This window comes from Arachis ipaensis, chromosome B2, assembly GCF_059453495.1.
Source record: "Arachis ipaensis isolate K30076 ecotype BB chromosome B2, ASM5945349v1, whole genome shotgun sequence".
In the NCBI taxonomy this organism is placed as follows: domain Eukaryota; kingdom Viridiplantae; phylum Streptophyta; class Magnoliopsida; order Fabales; family Fabaceae; genus Arachis; species Arachis ipaensis.
Window position 1 is genome coordinate 11,501,249 of NC_142437.1, and position 17,727 is coordinate 11,518,975.

General features: G+C 29.4%; 1 protein-coding gene across 1 annotated transcript in view; it reads left to right on the top strand.

The window, feature by feature from the left end:
• The first annotated feature begins 10,959 nt into the window (after positions 1–10,959).
• LOC107626885 (uncharacterized) overlaps positions 10,960–17,727 on the top strand; it is a 29,214-nt gene continuing 22,446 nt past the window's right edge. The window contains exons 1-2 of the mRNA XM_088505637.1: positions 10,960–11,292; positions 11,956–12,050. The gene's annotated coding sequence lies outside the window, so the exon portion shown is untranslated. The remainder of the gene's footprint in view (positions 11,293–11,955; positions 12,051–17,727) is intronic.

The window sequence follows — 17,727 nt, forward strand, 5'->3', positions numbered from 1 at the left end:
TAAAGGAAAAAAGTATCATGTCTTATGGAAAACAAGATTTTTAACATTTTAAATTAATAATAGTTGAGTGAAATATGAGTGTCTTATTTTAATGTCCAATAATTATTTGAAAAATTAATTTAATATGACCAACAGTTGAGTGATGGCATCTTATTTCTAATTTTTTATATTGACAAATCATCTATCATTCACTTGATTTATGATGAAATTAGTAGTAATTTAACTTTTTGGTAAGAGCTAAATGGTTTTATTATTGATTTATGCATTATTTACAAATAATATTATCACAAAACTATTGATTTTTTATCATTAAATCTGTAATAAATTAATAAACATAGAAAAGTAATCAACATATTACAAAATCTCTTGTATTCTAGTAGAAAAATTGAATATTCTATTAGTATTAACTTAATTTAATATTCAAATTCTTTCACTAAAGCTAATTAGTTGAAACAAAAATGCATAAAAATAAAAACCACTATATGTTATCAGTTTCACAGAAAGCTACCTGTCCAAAAAGTGATAGCACGAGCTAGCCCACCAAAGACAAGTAGACAACTGTTCTATGCTATTTTCTTTGGAAAAATTGGAGAAAATGAGAAAGACAAATGGATGACAAGGTTGCAAGATTGCAAAAAAAATGAGAAGATGGTATGGGTTAAGCTTAAGGTTTCGTTCTGTACTTCTGGCTGAAAACGCCTTCCAAACAAGAATCGATACTTTCATAGCAGAAAACGAAGAGATTGTTAAAATAATAGCGACTATCTCAAAGGAGATGTCGCCGCCACCACAAACGAGGACAAGGGAAACCTCACACAGCCGCCATGCCCCAATATCATGCAGTAAATAGTCTTTGCACGCATGCTCTGCTTTCCTGTGGTTTTTTAGGTTGTGTTGCTACCTTTCTAACTCTTCATGTCACTATATGTCTAAGTCCTTATCTTCCTCTCACATGCAACAGATTCAGGTTTCTAAGTCTAAATTTTCACAATGCTCCTATCTTTAGGGCAACTTACACTAGGATAGCACAATAAATCATTTCTTACGTATTTCGACTTACTAAATGTAGTTCATTTTGAACTCGCCCTCTTCATCACCGCCACCACAACCAAGGACAAGGAAAACCCCACATGGTCACCGTGCTCTAATATCCTGCTATGAGTAGTCTCTGCATGCTCTGTATTCATGTGGTTCTTTAGGTTGTGCTGCTACCTTCCTAACTCTTCATATCACTATATGTCTAAGTCCTTATCTTCCTCTCACATGCAACACATTCAGGTTTCTAAGTCTAAATTTTCACAATGCTCCTACCTTTAGGGCAACTTACATTAGGATAGCACAACAAATTATTTTTTATATATTTCGACCAATGTTCTGAAAACCGGACCGGACCGGACCGGCCGGTTCAACCCGGTTAACCAGAAACCGGTCATGTAGCCGGTCCGGTCCATGAACAAAACCGCGCTGCAAAAAACCGGTGAAAAAACCGGCCAAACCGGTGGTTAACCGGTGAACCGGGCGAACCGGGCCGGTTTTTATACGTGCCGGTTTTTTTCCCTACTAGTCAAACGGCGTCGTTTCTTTTAAAAAAAAAAAAAAGAAAAAGGGGATGAAGAACGCGTGACTTGCTGAGGCTGCCACTCCCAAAATTGAAAACCCAAAGCCAAAATCCCTAATCTCTTTTCTCCTTCTCCAAAATCTTCGAAGAAGTGAAGGCTGAAGAGTGAAGAACTGAAGATTGAAGAACCCTCCACCGCCACTCCCAACCATCAGCTCCACTCCCAATCTATTCTCCACTCTCCAACATTGAAGCAGCTTCTGCATAAAACGGATCAGAGGACGCCGTGAAGAACACCCGACGTTCGGCCACCTTCGGGCACCGTCGCCGACATCCGCGCACCGTCGCGCACCGTCGCCCACGCTCGCGCACCTGGGTTTCTGGGTTTCTCCGTTTCTGGCTTCTAGGTTTCTCCGCTTCTGGGTTTCTGGATTTCTGGGTTTAGGGCTTCTGGGTTTGTGGCTTCTGTTCGTGGCTTCGTGCTGTGTTGTTTTCTGGCTTTTCTTCGTTCTTCTCTTGAGGTAAGATCGGGTTTCTGGCGTCTGTTCAGTGTATACTGTTTCAATTTTTTTTTCTGGCTTCTGTTCTTTTATTTTTTTATATGATTAATCAAATGTGGAATGAATTTGTTGTATACTTGTATGTTGGATTTGAGAATAAAATTGATGCACGTTGAAATTGAAAATTATGTTATGCTCTGTTCTTCAATTTTTATTTTTTTTTGAATCTTTTCAAGTCTGCTCTGTTTAGTTTTTTTATTTTGTCGATTCTGCTCTATTGAATGCATATAAAATTATAAATTGTATGAACTTTGAACTATGAATTGATATATTGGTCTGGATTCTGGGTTGCTGGCATTCTGAATTTAGATGGAACAGTCAGAAAATGATCAACAACAACAACATAATGTTGGACAAGAATCTCAGACAGCTTCATCGGTTCTTGTTCTGTTTTTCAATTAATTTTTTTTATTTTGTTAATTATTCTTGTTTTGTTTTTCAATTTTGTTTATTTTGAATTTCGGTATATAAATTCAATTCTGCTATGTTGGATTTGGCTATATTGAGTTTTGTTTATTTCTGCTCCGTTGAATACTGCTCTGTTGAATTTTGGGGTTTAAAATTTAAATTCAATTCTACTCTGTTAATTATGTTGAATGAATGTCGTATGAGTTATATGGATTGATATATTTTTCTGGATTCTAGATTGCTGTCATTTTGAATTTAGATGGAACAGCCACAAAATGATCAGCAACTACAACATAATTCTGTGGGCATCTTCAAGGCTAGAAATTATGGAATTAGCCCTCTCTAGTTGCTTGTTGAGAACCATTGTGAGAACCATTGTATTTTGATTGACTTCATTTAGTGATTTTGTTCAGGTTCACTTTTCTTTTCAACAATCAATATTTAGTCATTGACTGTAAATGTATTTAATTTGTGTAAATTTGTGTTTGTAAATTGTAGTTGTTACTAATTAGAAATTTTTATTTTTGAAGATAGAACAACTAGATAGTGATCAAGCATTACATATATTAATTTTTAATAATTTTATTTAATATTTAATTAAACCGGTTGAACTCCGGTTGAACCCTGGTCGGACCATTGAACCAGTGAACCAGTTGCCTTACCAGTTCATTGACCGGTCCGGTTCTCGCAACCTTGATTTCGACTTACTAAATATAGTTCATTTTGAACTCGCCATCTTCATCACCGCCACCACAACCGAGGACAATGGACACCCCACACGACCACCGTGCTCCAATATCCTACTGTGAGTAGTCTCTGCATGCTTTGCTTTCATGTGGTTCCTTAGGTTGTGCTCAGGGACGGATCCACTCATGTGGGTGTGGGGGCAAGCGCCCCCACTATAATTTGGAATTTTATTGAGTAGTATATAATAATAATATTTATTTGTCCCCACTAAATTATTAAATTTGACCCCACAATAATTTTTTATTCAACTTTTGACATTTAATAGCCAATTTGAAAACTTCATATTAGAGGTCCATTATAATGATCAATTTTTAAATTTAAATAAGATAAGATTGGTGTTCTTTTTTAGAGATCGACTCGAAAGAATATTATCTATCCATTTGTGTTTCTTCTTTTAAAATTAGCTTTAGTTTTTTCATAATAACTACACTAATTGAATGAACTTTTTCAACTATGAATATCATCAAGAGCTAATTTGTATGCAAGTTGAGTTTTAAATGATTGTTTAACGACATATACAAAAAAAAAGATATTTTAATTATATTATCAAAGTTTCAAAATATGAAATATAAAAAATTAAATTTTAAATTATATGTTATTATTTAAATTACTATTTTAGTATTTTAATTTATAATTAGATATTTTGAAACCTAATCATATTTTACAATAACAAAATATAATTATAACAATAATTAAAATAATCACTTGTACAGAATAAATCTTAAAATATAAATTTTGAAATACAAAATACATATTTAAAATAAGTTAAATGATATATGTATTTATACACAAATTTATAATAGACAATTTGATAGCTACTTTTTTATGTAAACGTAATATTTTTATTATAAAAATTATTATAATGTTATATATATTTTGCCCCCACTATCAAAATTTTCTGGATTCGTCACTGGTTGTGCTGCTACATTCCTAACTATTCATATCACTATATGTCTAAGTCCTTATCTTCCTCTCACATGCAACACATTCAGGTTTCTAAGTCTAAATTTTTACAATGCTCCTACCTTTAGGGCAACTTACACTAAGATAGCACAATAAATCATTTCTTACATATTTCGACTTACTAAATTTTGTTCATTTTAAACTTGCCCTCTTCATCGTTGCCACCACAACCGAGGACAAGGAAAACCCCACACGGCCACTGTGCTCCAATATCCTGCTGTGAGTAGTCTCTGCATGCTCTGCTTTCATGTGGTTCCTTAGGTTGTGCTGCTACCTTCCTAACTCTTTATATCATTATATGTCTAAATCCTTATCTTCCTTTCACATGCAACACATTCAAGTTTCTAAATCTAAATTTCTACAATGCTCCTACCTTTAGGAAAACTTACACTAGGATAGCACAACAAATTATTTTTTACATATTTCAACTTACCAAATGCAGTTCATTTTGAACTCGCCCTCTTCATCACCACCGCCACAACCGAGGACAAGGGAAACCGCACACGGCCACCGTGCTCCAATATCCTGCTGTGAGTAGTCTCTACATGCGCTGCTTTCATGTGATTCCTTAGGTTGTGCTGCTACCTTCTTAACTCTTCATATCACTATATGTCTAAGTCCTTATCTTCCTCTCACATGCAACACATTCAGGTTTCTAAGTCTAAATTTCTACAATGCTCTTACCTTTATGACAACTTACACTAGAATAGCACAATAAATCATTTTTTACATTTTTCGACTTTCTAAATGAAATTCATTTTAAACTCACCCTCTTCATCATCATTTTTGTATTATACATATAGTCAACAACAATGAGCACATCTTTTAGGCTTTGACATGGTTCTAGTAAACCAGACTACAAGTTCGGCATTTGCCATCAACAATAGCATAAAGGATTGGCTCCTCAAAGTTTTTTATGACGCGGCAATTCTGATACCTATTTTCTATCGAAATGAAACCTTAACCCAGGATGATGGACCTTTCTACGGCTTTCAAGTTGTGCTCCCAAACCATCCGATCGGAATCTATCTCCATGCAAAGGGAAGATACTCCTTAGTCGAGTGGGATGCAAGACAAGACGCAGCCTATCGCATGTTCGATACCGTCCTTCACATGACACATGAGAAAATTAGGGACTACAACTACCTTTGTGCAACAATTCTGCAAGAGGCTAACAATGCTTGTATTGTCTGGGTTGCTGAATTGGAAGAAAAGTGTGAATACCTTGATGCTTCCTACGACCCCACTAACCAATACGTTTCTTCACCTTAGGCTCATCTTAGCCAAAAAGTTTCTTTTATCATATTTGTTTCTTCATTTCAATCGTGTTATGTTTCTACTTATTAATGAAAAACTTTTTTTACTGACTACTTTAATCTCTTAACGAAAATCAACGTTTTTGTTTTTGCATAAATAACGCACATCAATAACAACTAAAGTATATTGTCGTCTTCTATACTTCGTCCTCTTATAAATTTACCTGTGTTGCATAATCCATAAGTTTTTTATATATGTTTTTTTAGATATTTATATCCTACATTTTGTATTTTGATTAACCTGTTCCAGGTTAAATAATAAAAAAATCAATAATTTTGTGATAATATTTTTTTGCAAAGGATAAACGGCCAATAAAATTTATAAATAACAACAACAAAGCCTTGTCCCACTAAGTGGAGTCGGCTACATGAATCAAACGACGTCATTGTGCTCTGTCATGTGTCATGTCTACAGAGAGACTATTTACATGTAGATCTCGTTTGACCACCATATGGATGGTCTTCTTAGGTCTTCCTCTGCCTTTCGCCCCTTGTCCATCTTCCACCTCATCCACCCTCCTGACTGGATGTTCTATCGGTCTTCTTTTCACATGTCCAAACCACCTAAGACGCGATTCAACCATCTTTTCCACAATGGGTGCTACTCCAACTCTCTCCCTTATATCTTCATTCCTTATTTTATCCAATCGCGTATGACCACTCATCCATCTCAACATCTTCATCTCTGCCACACTCAGTTTATGTTCATGCTCCCCTTTAGCCGCCCAACACTCCGTACCATAAAGCATAGCCGGTCTTTGGCGGTGCGATAGAATTTACCTTTAAGTTTTAAAGGCACTTTTTTGTCGCATATAAAACCAGATGCACTCCGCCATTTTGACCACCCTGCTTGGATCCTATGATTTACATCCTGTTCAATCTCTCCATTATCCTGTATGATGCACCCAAGATACCTAAAACTTTTAACTTTTCGTAGGGTGTTTTCTCCAATCTTCACCTCTATATTAGGGTTTTCCCTTCTCGGACTGAACTTACATTCCATATATTCCGTCTTGCTACGGCTTATGCGCAGACCATACAATTCTAAAACTTATCTCCATAACTCCAACTTCTTATTTAGGTCTTCCTTTGACTTTTCCATAAGGACGATATCATCGGCAAAAAGCATGCACCATGGCATAGGCTCTTGGATGTGCTCTGTGAGTACTTCCAAGACTAATGTGAAAAGGTATGGACTTAAGGATGATCCCTGGTGTAATCCTATACCAATAGAAAATTCTTCTGTCACACCACCTTGAGTCTTCACACTAGTTGTGGCCCCATCATACATGTCTTTAATTGCACGCATATATGCGATCCTTACCCTCCTCTTTTCTAAAACCTTCCATAAGACCTCCCTTGGTACCCTATCATATGCTTTTTCCAAATCAATAAACACCATATGTAGATCCCTTTTATTACTACGATACCTCTCCATCATCCTTCTTAAAAGGTATACCGCTTCAGTGGTAGATCTGCCTGGCATGAATCCAAATTGGTTCTCTGTTACTTGTGTCTCTTTTCTCAACCTCCGTTCTATCACCCTTTTTCATAACTTCATGGTATGACTCATAAGCTTGATCCCTCTATAGTTTTCGCAACTTTGTATATCCCCCTTATTCTTGTAGATAGGTACCAAGGTGCTCTTTCTCCACTCATCAGACATCTTTTTTGACCTTAAAATCTCATTAAAAAGCTTGGTTAACTAGTTGATGTCTTTTTCTCCAAAACCCTTCCAAACCTCAATCGGGATATTATCAGGTCCTACTGCCCTGCCATTTTTCATCTGCTTTAGAGCCTCTTTTACCTCAAAGTCTTGAATTCTTCGATAGTAGTCAAAGTTTTGATCTTCTTCCCTTGTGCATAATCGACCAAGGCTCGGAAGAGTCTTCTGTCCCTCGTTAAATAACTCATAGAAGTAGCTCTTCCACCTTTCCTTAATCTTCTCCTCTTGAGCCAACACCTCTCCATCCTTATCCTTTATGCACTTAACCTGATCCAAATCTCTCGTTCTTCTTTCACGGCTCTTTGCGATTTTATATATACCTTTTTCTCCTTCTTTTGTGCCCAAAGACTAGTAGAGACCCTCATATGCTCTTGTTCTTCCTTCACTTACAGCCACTTTTGTCTCTTTCTTAGCCGCCTTATATTTTTCCTAGTTATCTACGTTGCGGCATAAAGACCACTCTTTAAAGCATTCCCTTTTTATCTTTATCTTTTCTTGTACACTGGCATTCTACCACCAGGACTCCTTGTCTCTTGGTCCTATTCCTTTAGATTCACCAAAGCTTTCTTTTGCTGTTCTTCTAATAACTTCTGCCATTTCTCTCCACATCTCTTCCGCACTTCCATTTCCATCCCACTTTGCCTCTTCTCCCACCCGTCTTAGGAAGCTTCTTTGTTCCTCACCTTTCATCCGCCACCACCTCGTCCTTGGGTTCTTTGTATAATGTCTTTTCCTCAACTTTTACTCAACGCGGAAATCCATGACGAGCACCCTATGTTGTGTTATCAAACTCTCTTCCGGGATAATTTTACAATTAATGCAAAATTTCTGGTCGACTCTCCTCAACAGGAAGAAGTCGATTTGAGAGCTTGTCATGCCACTCTTATAGGTTATAAGATGTTCGTCTCTCTTTTTAAAACATGTATTTGCGATGAGAAGATCAAAGGTTGAGAAAAAGTCAGTTTTACCCTCGGCATTGATCATCCCGAAACCATGACCTCCGTGAATACTCCCATATCCAGTCACTTCTCTACCAACATGGCCATTTAAATTTCCTCCTAAGAAAATCTTATCTCCCAAAGGTATGTCTTGAACCAAACTCTCTAGATCCTCCCAAAACCTTATCTTGTGTTGTTCGTCCAAACTCACTTGCGGTGCATAGACGCTAATCACATGGAAAACACCTCCCTCCACCACAAGTTTGATAGAGATGATCCGATCTCCCACCCTCTTAACATCCATTACGTCCTTCTTCCACTGCTTATCCACAATTATTCCAACCCCATTCCTATTCTTCACCTTTCCTGTATACCAAAATTTGAAGCCAGAAGTATCCAACTCCCTAGCCTTCGCACCAACCTATTTTATTTCTTGTAGGCACATAATGTTAATCTTTCTCCTTTTAATGGTGTCCACCACCTCCATGGACTTTTCTGTTAGAGTGCCTATGTTCCATGTCCCAAATCTTAACCTTCTGTCACTCCGACCTTTATCTTTTACTTTGTGAACTAGCTTATTTACCCTCGTCCGTTCACGAAAATGCAAGAACCCTTGCTCATTTAACACTACATCCGAGCACCGATGCAGCGGCTCTTGCTCATTTGACACCGTACTCGAGCCATACAGCGCGTTACTTCTGGGCAACGACCTAGCTTTAGCGCAATAATGTCTTTAATTCATGTCATGGGGGTTCGACTATATTTTTATGTTGGTTGTCGAAGACCTAACACAACTCTCCTCCTTTATTCGGGCTTAGGACCGGCTATGTACCGCAAGTGTAACATAGGCGGAGTTAATAAAATTTATAAACTCTCACCAAAAATCAAATTACTATTAATTTCCTCGTAAATCAAAGGCAATTATCAATATAAAAGCTTAAAAATAAATAATATGTCGCTAATCATACTAAGTTAAATTTTTAATTAATTATATTATATTACACAGCAAAATGAATCATTTATGTTCCACTCAACCATTGTTAATTTAAAATTTTAAAATCTTACTCTTCATAACATATAATACTATTTTTTTTACTTATTTTTACAGAATGTGCTTGTAAAATAAAATTGTCTGCAAACTTAACAAATAATACTTATAAGAGTACACTATATTTCTTAAACATAATTAGTAAATAAATAATTTCTTATTAAAATACAAATGTCCAAATTTATCTATTATTCTAAAAATATTAAAAACCAAGTTGTCAAACTCCTTTTTTTTTTTTGGAATAAAAAATTTATTAAAAAACGAATTGAAGTATTACTCATGAAATGGACAAATTAAAGTCTTGAAATTAATATTTTCTATTATAAGAAAATTTTATATTATGCAAATTTTATACATATTTACTAAAACATTTTACTATTACTGTTACTACTATTACTACTACTACTACTACTACTACTATTATTATTATTATTATTATTATTATTATTATTCAGATAAAATATTTTTGACCCAAAATTTCAAAAATAATTTCACACACAAATGTCAACTTGCCCTATCACTAAATCGTATAAATTGAGTGCAGTCCATTATTCCATATACGCCTCAAAAGGAGAGTATATTTCAAACAGAAGTATCTAGCCCAAATACCATAAACAAAAACCTATGGCCCACTCTTCAGATCTCTTCAACTACCAGCTCACACCAAGGCTAACATTACTTGACTACACAAAACGACAAGAGCTAATAGAATTGTAATGTCGCAAAGACTTGTAAATGGACAGCTTCAAAATTAGAGAGAGAAGTGGGCAGCACCTTATCCAAAGGTGGATGAGAAAAGAGCTATTCTGGTATTAATTGCATTGTGCAAGGGTTGGTCGGTAAACAGTGGGCTTTGGATTCCTCATGTGAACAAAGTCAACAAACTATAAAAAAATAAATAATGCTATATAATATTAATTAAGATCAAGATCCTGTTTTTCCGTTTTCATCATGTGAACAAAGTCAACAGATTATAAAAAAAAAAAATAATGCTATATAATATTAATTAAGATCAAGACCCTGTTTTTTGTCATGTGAACAAACTAAAAAAAATAATGCTATATAATTTAAATGACCTGTGAAACTTTTTATGAAAACTAAGGCAATATATATATAGGTGAATGTTATGGTGCCTATCACTTTTTACCTAAGTTACTAGAAAAGGTAAATAAATAATATTTAATAAATTTTACATGATTTACTTTTTATTTTAAACATTTTATTTTTTACTTTAAAAGGAAAGTTAGGCAATTTAGGCATCATAACAAAGGCATCATAGAACTCACCATATATATATATATATATAAGTTTAGCAAACGAAATAAAAACGGAGCAGAAAGGCTAACTACTGCTTGTGTTTATGTAATAATCCTTACCAGCTACTGCTTGTGTTTTTACTTCTTAAAAAAATAGTCAAATAATGGGAGTGGATCCTCTCCAATGAAAAAAAAAACTGAATGGTATCCAGTGTTCAATCTAACCATTCATTATTCTCTTTCTCTTATTTATTTCTGGCCTCACTCATAGAATCAAAGGTAATAAATTACACTGTATTTTATCCATTGTTAAAAAAACGGGAAAGGATCATTTTCCGTCGAATAATACTCTTCTGTCTTTTTCCACAACACTTTTAAATATCCACTTTCGTAGCGAATTGCTGTTTGAAAGATGATTCCACCAATCTAGGCTATTTGATTCCCTCTTTTCCACAACTTTGTTTTCATATCGATCTTAATTCTTTGATTGCCTTTGCCTTTGTCTTTTCACTTCTCTTTCTTTCTCTTTTTTTCTTTTCTTTTTTTTTTTCCTGGTCTTGCATTCAACACATTACTATTTTCACGTCTTTTTAATCAACCCAATTCTCACTGAAAAAAAAAAAAAAAACAAAACACAAAAAAAGAAATACACAAAACACAAAAAAAAAGTTTCTTTTGAATTGACCAGACAATCATGAGAGCTTCTAATTTCTATTATGGTTGTTTGCTGCTTCTTTCTGGTTAAGGACTATACATCCTGTTTGATATGGAGGTTTGTCTCAACATTTCATTATCTACTTTTTTCTTTTTCATATTCTTGTATTTTTTTAGGTTTATCTATTATGTTAGAACATATATTAAGATTACAAAATAAAAAAAATTAATTAAAAATATTTAAAATTTTCTACTAATAATAAGTTTATTATGTATTTTTAGAACACAAGTTAACTAAATTTTTCTTTTTTTACATGTGTTACCAATCACTCCCCGAAAAAAAAAAGAGAATTATTAATTTATTGAGAAAGGATATTAATCACTAAAAAAATTTAATTGAAAGCTTTAAGTTCAATGTAAATTATTATTATTATTATTATTATTATTATTATTATTATTATTATTATTAGATATTAACAATCTATTTTTTAATTATTTTATTTTATGTAAACTTAATCATAATAGTAAGTATATTATATTTTAACGAAAAAGTTTTGGATTCAAGACTTATTAAATACCATTTTACATACTAAATATGTATTATAATAATAAGTATGAAATTAGTTAAAATTATAATTTTTTGGCATTTGAAAAAAGTAAAAATAATAATGTGTTGGATTTTTTAAAATTAAGTTTATAAAATATTATTATTTTTGATATAACTTTCTACCAACTTTTTAAAACTAAAAGATCCATTGACCGGTATTTTTACCTAATGCAGAAGATTGGAAAAGGATGCCCTATTAAAGGGAGGGTTATAGACTTGAAGATTGATATAGTATCCCAATTTTAGAGATAACCCCACAAAAAAATGCGGTAAATATTTATCATAATTATTTTTTTTTCTTATTTCTATTTCATCGTAAGATATGAAAATTAATATCATATTTCGCATTTTAAATTAATCTTATTATGTACGCATCCTAATAAAAAGTATGACATAATTTTATTTTATTACTTATTCCGTTAAATTGATTAAATATATGAGAGATACAGTAAAAAAAATTAAAGTTGCAACTCTATCAATATATACAAAAGTAAAAAAAGAACGAAGGGAAGTATTAAAGATCAGCATTTTCGTTAAAATTTAGTCAATATTTAATTATTAAAAAATATATAATTTTATATTATTAAATATAATCTCGTATGAAAACCAAAAAAATACTTAAAAATAAAAAAAAGATATAATCTCATATCAATAAAAATATTAATAATAATTAATTGATAACTATAAATCATAAAATGTACTGAGCTAAATAAAAAAAATACAAACATTGTGCCTGTCTGCATAAAGTGTGATGCACGGAGAGAACTAACTTTTATTTATTTTATTTTGTCAAGAGTACGTGAACTCAAATTTAAAATGTTCTCTTATTAAAAGTTCTTGGGAGGAGGGGACACATTTTTCTCTCATGAATCCTTTATTCATAAACCACCTTTTATTTTATTCTGTGGAGCAATAAAGAAGAAATGAGAAAAAAAAAGAAAAGAAAATAAACTAAGGAGGGGAACTTAATTTTGGGTAAAATTGGGAAAGAAACAAATAAAAGAAAACAAAAGGCCAGGGGGAAGACTCAGATGGGGTATCGAGAAAAATGAGGGTTAAGTAAGAGCATTTTTTTAAGTTTAATTATTTTGTTAATCTTTGTAATTTATCAAATTTTTAATTAAGTTTATATATGTTAATAATTATAATTAAATTTTTATATTAGATAAAATTTATAATTAGATCCTCACTGGTTATTATTTTTTAAGTAAAAAACACAATAATTTTATAGTATTTGTTTTCATAATATTTCAAAATTTATTCTACATCAAACACAAAAATAAAGATACTAAAAATATTTTGTATCTTTTTACAAAAAATAATTTGAAGGTGTCTAATTGAAAAATTTTATCTAATATAAAGATTTAATTATAAATTTTTAAATTATAAATACCTAACTAAAAATTTGATAAAATTATAGAATAAAAAGAATAATTAAATCTTTTTTATTAAGTGTGTTTACAGTCACAGATATATGTAATCTAATTATTTATCTAAAACTAATCCAATCCAATAATTATATTGATTTTGGATCTGATGGATAATCAATTATAAACGGTGTCAGACCCGATTAAATCCGACCTTAATTGGTTCGGATATTGATTCTAAGATTATAAAACTCGAACTAATCCGATTGTCCAATTAATTAATATTATTTAAAATAAGTAAATAAAATCTAGTAATATATATACAGCTTTATCTCCTAATCCAAAAGTATTCGAAATAATGAGAGTTATTTAAATTTAAATTGATGATGATATTTGTTTTTAGATCCAATTAAACCCAATCTTAATTGGTTCGAATATTAGTTCTAAGATCATAAAATTCGAATTAATTTGATTGTCTAATTAATTTAATATTATTTAAAATAAGTAAATAAAATCTAGCAATATATATACAACTTTATGTCCTAATCCAAAGGTATTCAAAATAATGAGAGTTATTTAAGTTTGAATTGATGATGTATTGTTTATTATTATTATTATTATTATTATTATTATTATTATTATTTACAGCATGTAGAGGATTTATTTTATTTTTTCTAATTTTTTTTATTTTGTTGAAATTTATTTTTAATTATTGGATATCTAATTACCCAAATCAATCCAATCCAAGTTTAATCAGTTCGACAGATCTACTTACAAAAAAATTTAAATTCAAACCGATCTAAATCAATTAGAATTTAATTTGTTTAGTTCTCTTTTATTCTCGAACCCAAACCAACCTAACTCGTAAACGCCTCTAATTTTTATTATATCATGGCCGAAAAGAGTCATAATTGATGTTCACAAAAAAATTTCTTAACAACTCTAATAAATTTAAATTTAAATTAAATAATAAAGTTACAAATAAATTATATAAATATACATGTATAATTGGTATACTCTAAGATGAATAAGTTATATATTTTCAAAAGATATAAAATATTATTATGATTAAATTTTTTCTATAATATATGGAGTATTATTAAACCTCGGAAAATGTTAATAAAGATTAGGTATTTATTGTAGACCATTCCTTTTGACTAATAAAGACTTGCATATTCGATATTTGTATTTAAATTTTTTTTTTAGAAAAACAACAGAGTGAGTTTATAATTTGATGAATAGATAGTATACTTATAATTTAGAAGAGCTCATATAAATAATATTATTAAAAATATATTTTTTATTAAAAAAATAATTCATTTGAATAAGTGAATCAATACGAAAATACCCAATATATTTATAGGAATCAAATCAAATAGTACACGTACGTTCGAACAACTTCATTTCTAGTAAAGATATATTTTTTTCTATATGCTCATACAAAATAATAGATTCAGTGTGTGACCTATTCATTAGGCTAATAACGCTTCTACTTTATAGCACAAATAGATTTAAATTAATGTGTCTCATTACTATGGTTAATTATAATTTTTTAATTAAGTTTTTTAAATTAATTCAAAATATATAATTGTAAATATAACAAAATATATTATTTTAAATATATTAAATATCAAATTAAATCAAATTAAACATTTTCTAGTGTATATTAAATAGTTAGGAAAACGAATTTTATAGAATATTGAAGCTATTGTGATGTTTTTGTAACAGTGGATAGAACAAGGGATTATAGTTGATTGAGTTTTGTTTGAACACATTAGATGGAGTTTATAAAAGTTTAAACTATAGAAAATCCAATTAAAATCAATAATGTTAAGAAAATAATAATTTCAAATAATTTTATTTAATATATATATATATATATATATATATATATATATATATATATATATATATAATATGTATACATAATTATACAATTATTACATTTAGTATTATTTAATTATTTTAACAATAATTAATAAATACAAAATAAAATAATTTTAGAATAATTTTTTATTATGTTTTAAGAATTTTTATTAAAAAAATAAGTAAAGTTGTTAGAAGAATAGTTTCAAACGTAAATAAAATTAAAAAGTTGACTAATGAATAATATAATAATGACACATAACTTATAATTATATATATATGGGTAGGTCTTTGGTGGCTAAAGTTACAGTGGCTAAAAGTGACTAAGTTTTGAATCACTAATAAACACATGACATGTGGAGAGTTTGGTGGAAGTTGTTAGTTAGAGTGATGAGTCTATGCAGGACAAAAAAGTAAATAAACTGACCAAAATAATGTGTATATCATGTGGGCTTTTTTTGAAGAAAAAAATCTGTTAGTGTTTTTTGAGTAGATAATTCCAAAACTGTAATAGTTGGACCTTAGTGTGAAAATCTATTATAATATTAGATTAATAAAAGATAATAAACTATTAATGCTAAGAGTAATCTAAAAAAAATAAGAACTAAATCATGTAATATTTATGTGAGCTCTTACTATTAATATATTTGTGACATGAATTATATGAGAATATAAATTTATAAAATATTAAAATTTTATAATAAAATATTTTTATTTTGAATAAAAATAACTATTAAATAGTATTGTTGATTTTATCATAGTTATTATTATTTTTGTTCTTGTTATTATTTATATTATTATTATTATTATTATTATTATTATTATTATTATTATTATTAAAAGAGAAATAACAATTTTACTAATGCTATGGCCTAATATTTTTAGAATCACACTGTATAAATTTGGTTAGAGTTTTATAAAAATTTTTTATTATAATTATTTGTTATTTTAAAATTTTTAAAATATAAAAAATTTATACTAAAATACCATATTAGAAGGTTATATATAAGTTACTTTTTTCGAAAACAAAATTTATGGTTTAAATTTATATGTTTGTAGATATGTAATTTTATTTGAGTTCCAGTCAAATACAAAATATGAATTTCAGTTTTTATTCATTTTTATTCTGTTTTTATCTTTTATTGTAATATGTAGGAGACAGTTATGGTCTTGGCCATCCAAAAAATTTAAAGAACTATGTCTACATATGAAATATATGTCTAAGAAAATAAAAAATATTATGTAATTTAGTAACTTTATATGTATTAATTTTTTATTATATAATAGATTTATATCTTAATTATTTAGCTCTCTAATATTTTTTACTTAACCAATTTAATATTATACACTCAAGTTTTTATACTTATCAAATTAGTTTTTATATATTTATCTCTATATCTATTTTTAAGAAAAATTGTTTGTTCTTTTAATAATAACATATTTAACATTTATATTATTATATAAAATATTAGTAATGACTTAGAGATTATGTTCTGATAATTATATTGTGTATCTTAGATGTTATTTTTTGCAAAAAAATACTCAATTTTTCGTTTAATTTTACATTCTTAAAAAAAAAATTACCAAACTTTTTTTTATCTTAACTTATTTAATTCTAGCTATCATTTTATTTTGATATTCGTATCTTATATTTGATAACAGTATTATACCTTTAAGTAATTAATAATTTAAGATTTTTTTCAAGTAATTTTAATTAATAATTTTTGTAACTAAATACACTATAAATGTTTGGTCCATTATAATTTTATAATATATTATCGATATGTTGTATGTCATATCAAAAATGATATTATAAAAAATAATTTATAAGATTTTTTTTTTTATATTTGGATAAAATCAATTCAATAACTATATATTATTCCTAAATTACTTTTATGTAATAAAAAAATCTAAAAAAGAAGTTAAAAATTTTGTCTATACTTACCCTCCATATTAAAAATTCTAGATCCGTCCTTGGAAATCTAATACAAAAATATTTTATACACTATTATAATTAAAATATTTTTTACCGTAAATTTACACGAATATCCTAAAAAAACACGAGTGACTCTTTTTGTTTTATATTTTTACGTTTTCTGCTTCTTAATGCCATTTCTTCCTTAGTTTTAAAACTTATATAATGGAATTAACAAATAATATGTATAATCATGGATATACAAATTAAAAAATAAAGAATTTTTAGTTAAATAAAAATTAACAAATTAATATCTTAAAAAAACATAAACGTTGATAAAAATTAACAAATTTACTTCACAAATTGTGGTGGTTTTGTAGATTTTATATTTGTTTCTTTAAAATTTTATACAAAGACCACGTTTTATATAAATATTAAGAGAAAAAATAAAATTAACAGTAAATTCAGTTTTAAGACAATCTGGTATAATTGATTTTCCACTAGTTTATTTAAGTAAATTATAGAAGGTATGACATTATGAATTCAAGATTTACGGATGTCAGTTTTAGTGGATTCACAAAGTAAAAAAGTAAATCTTATTAATAAAACTATTATGAAGATTTTTAATAAGAGCAGTGTTATATGACTAACAAGTTTATCATTTTTTGTCAGCACTTAGTCACAGAGGCCGAACTAGATGAAATATTAGAGGGGGGCCAAAAATATTTACACAATAAAATAAGACTAAAATAAAAATTTTAATGGGGTCTAAACTGAAATTTACATATAATTTACATG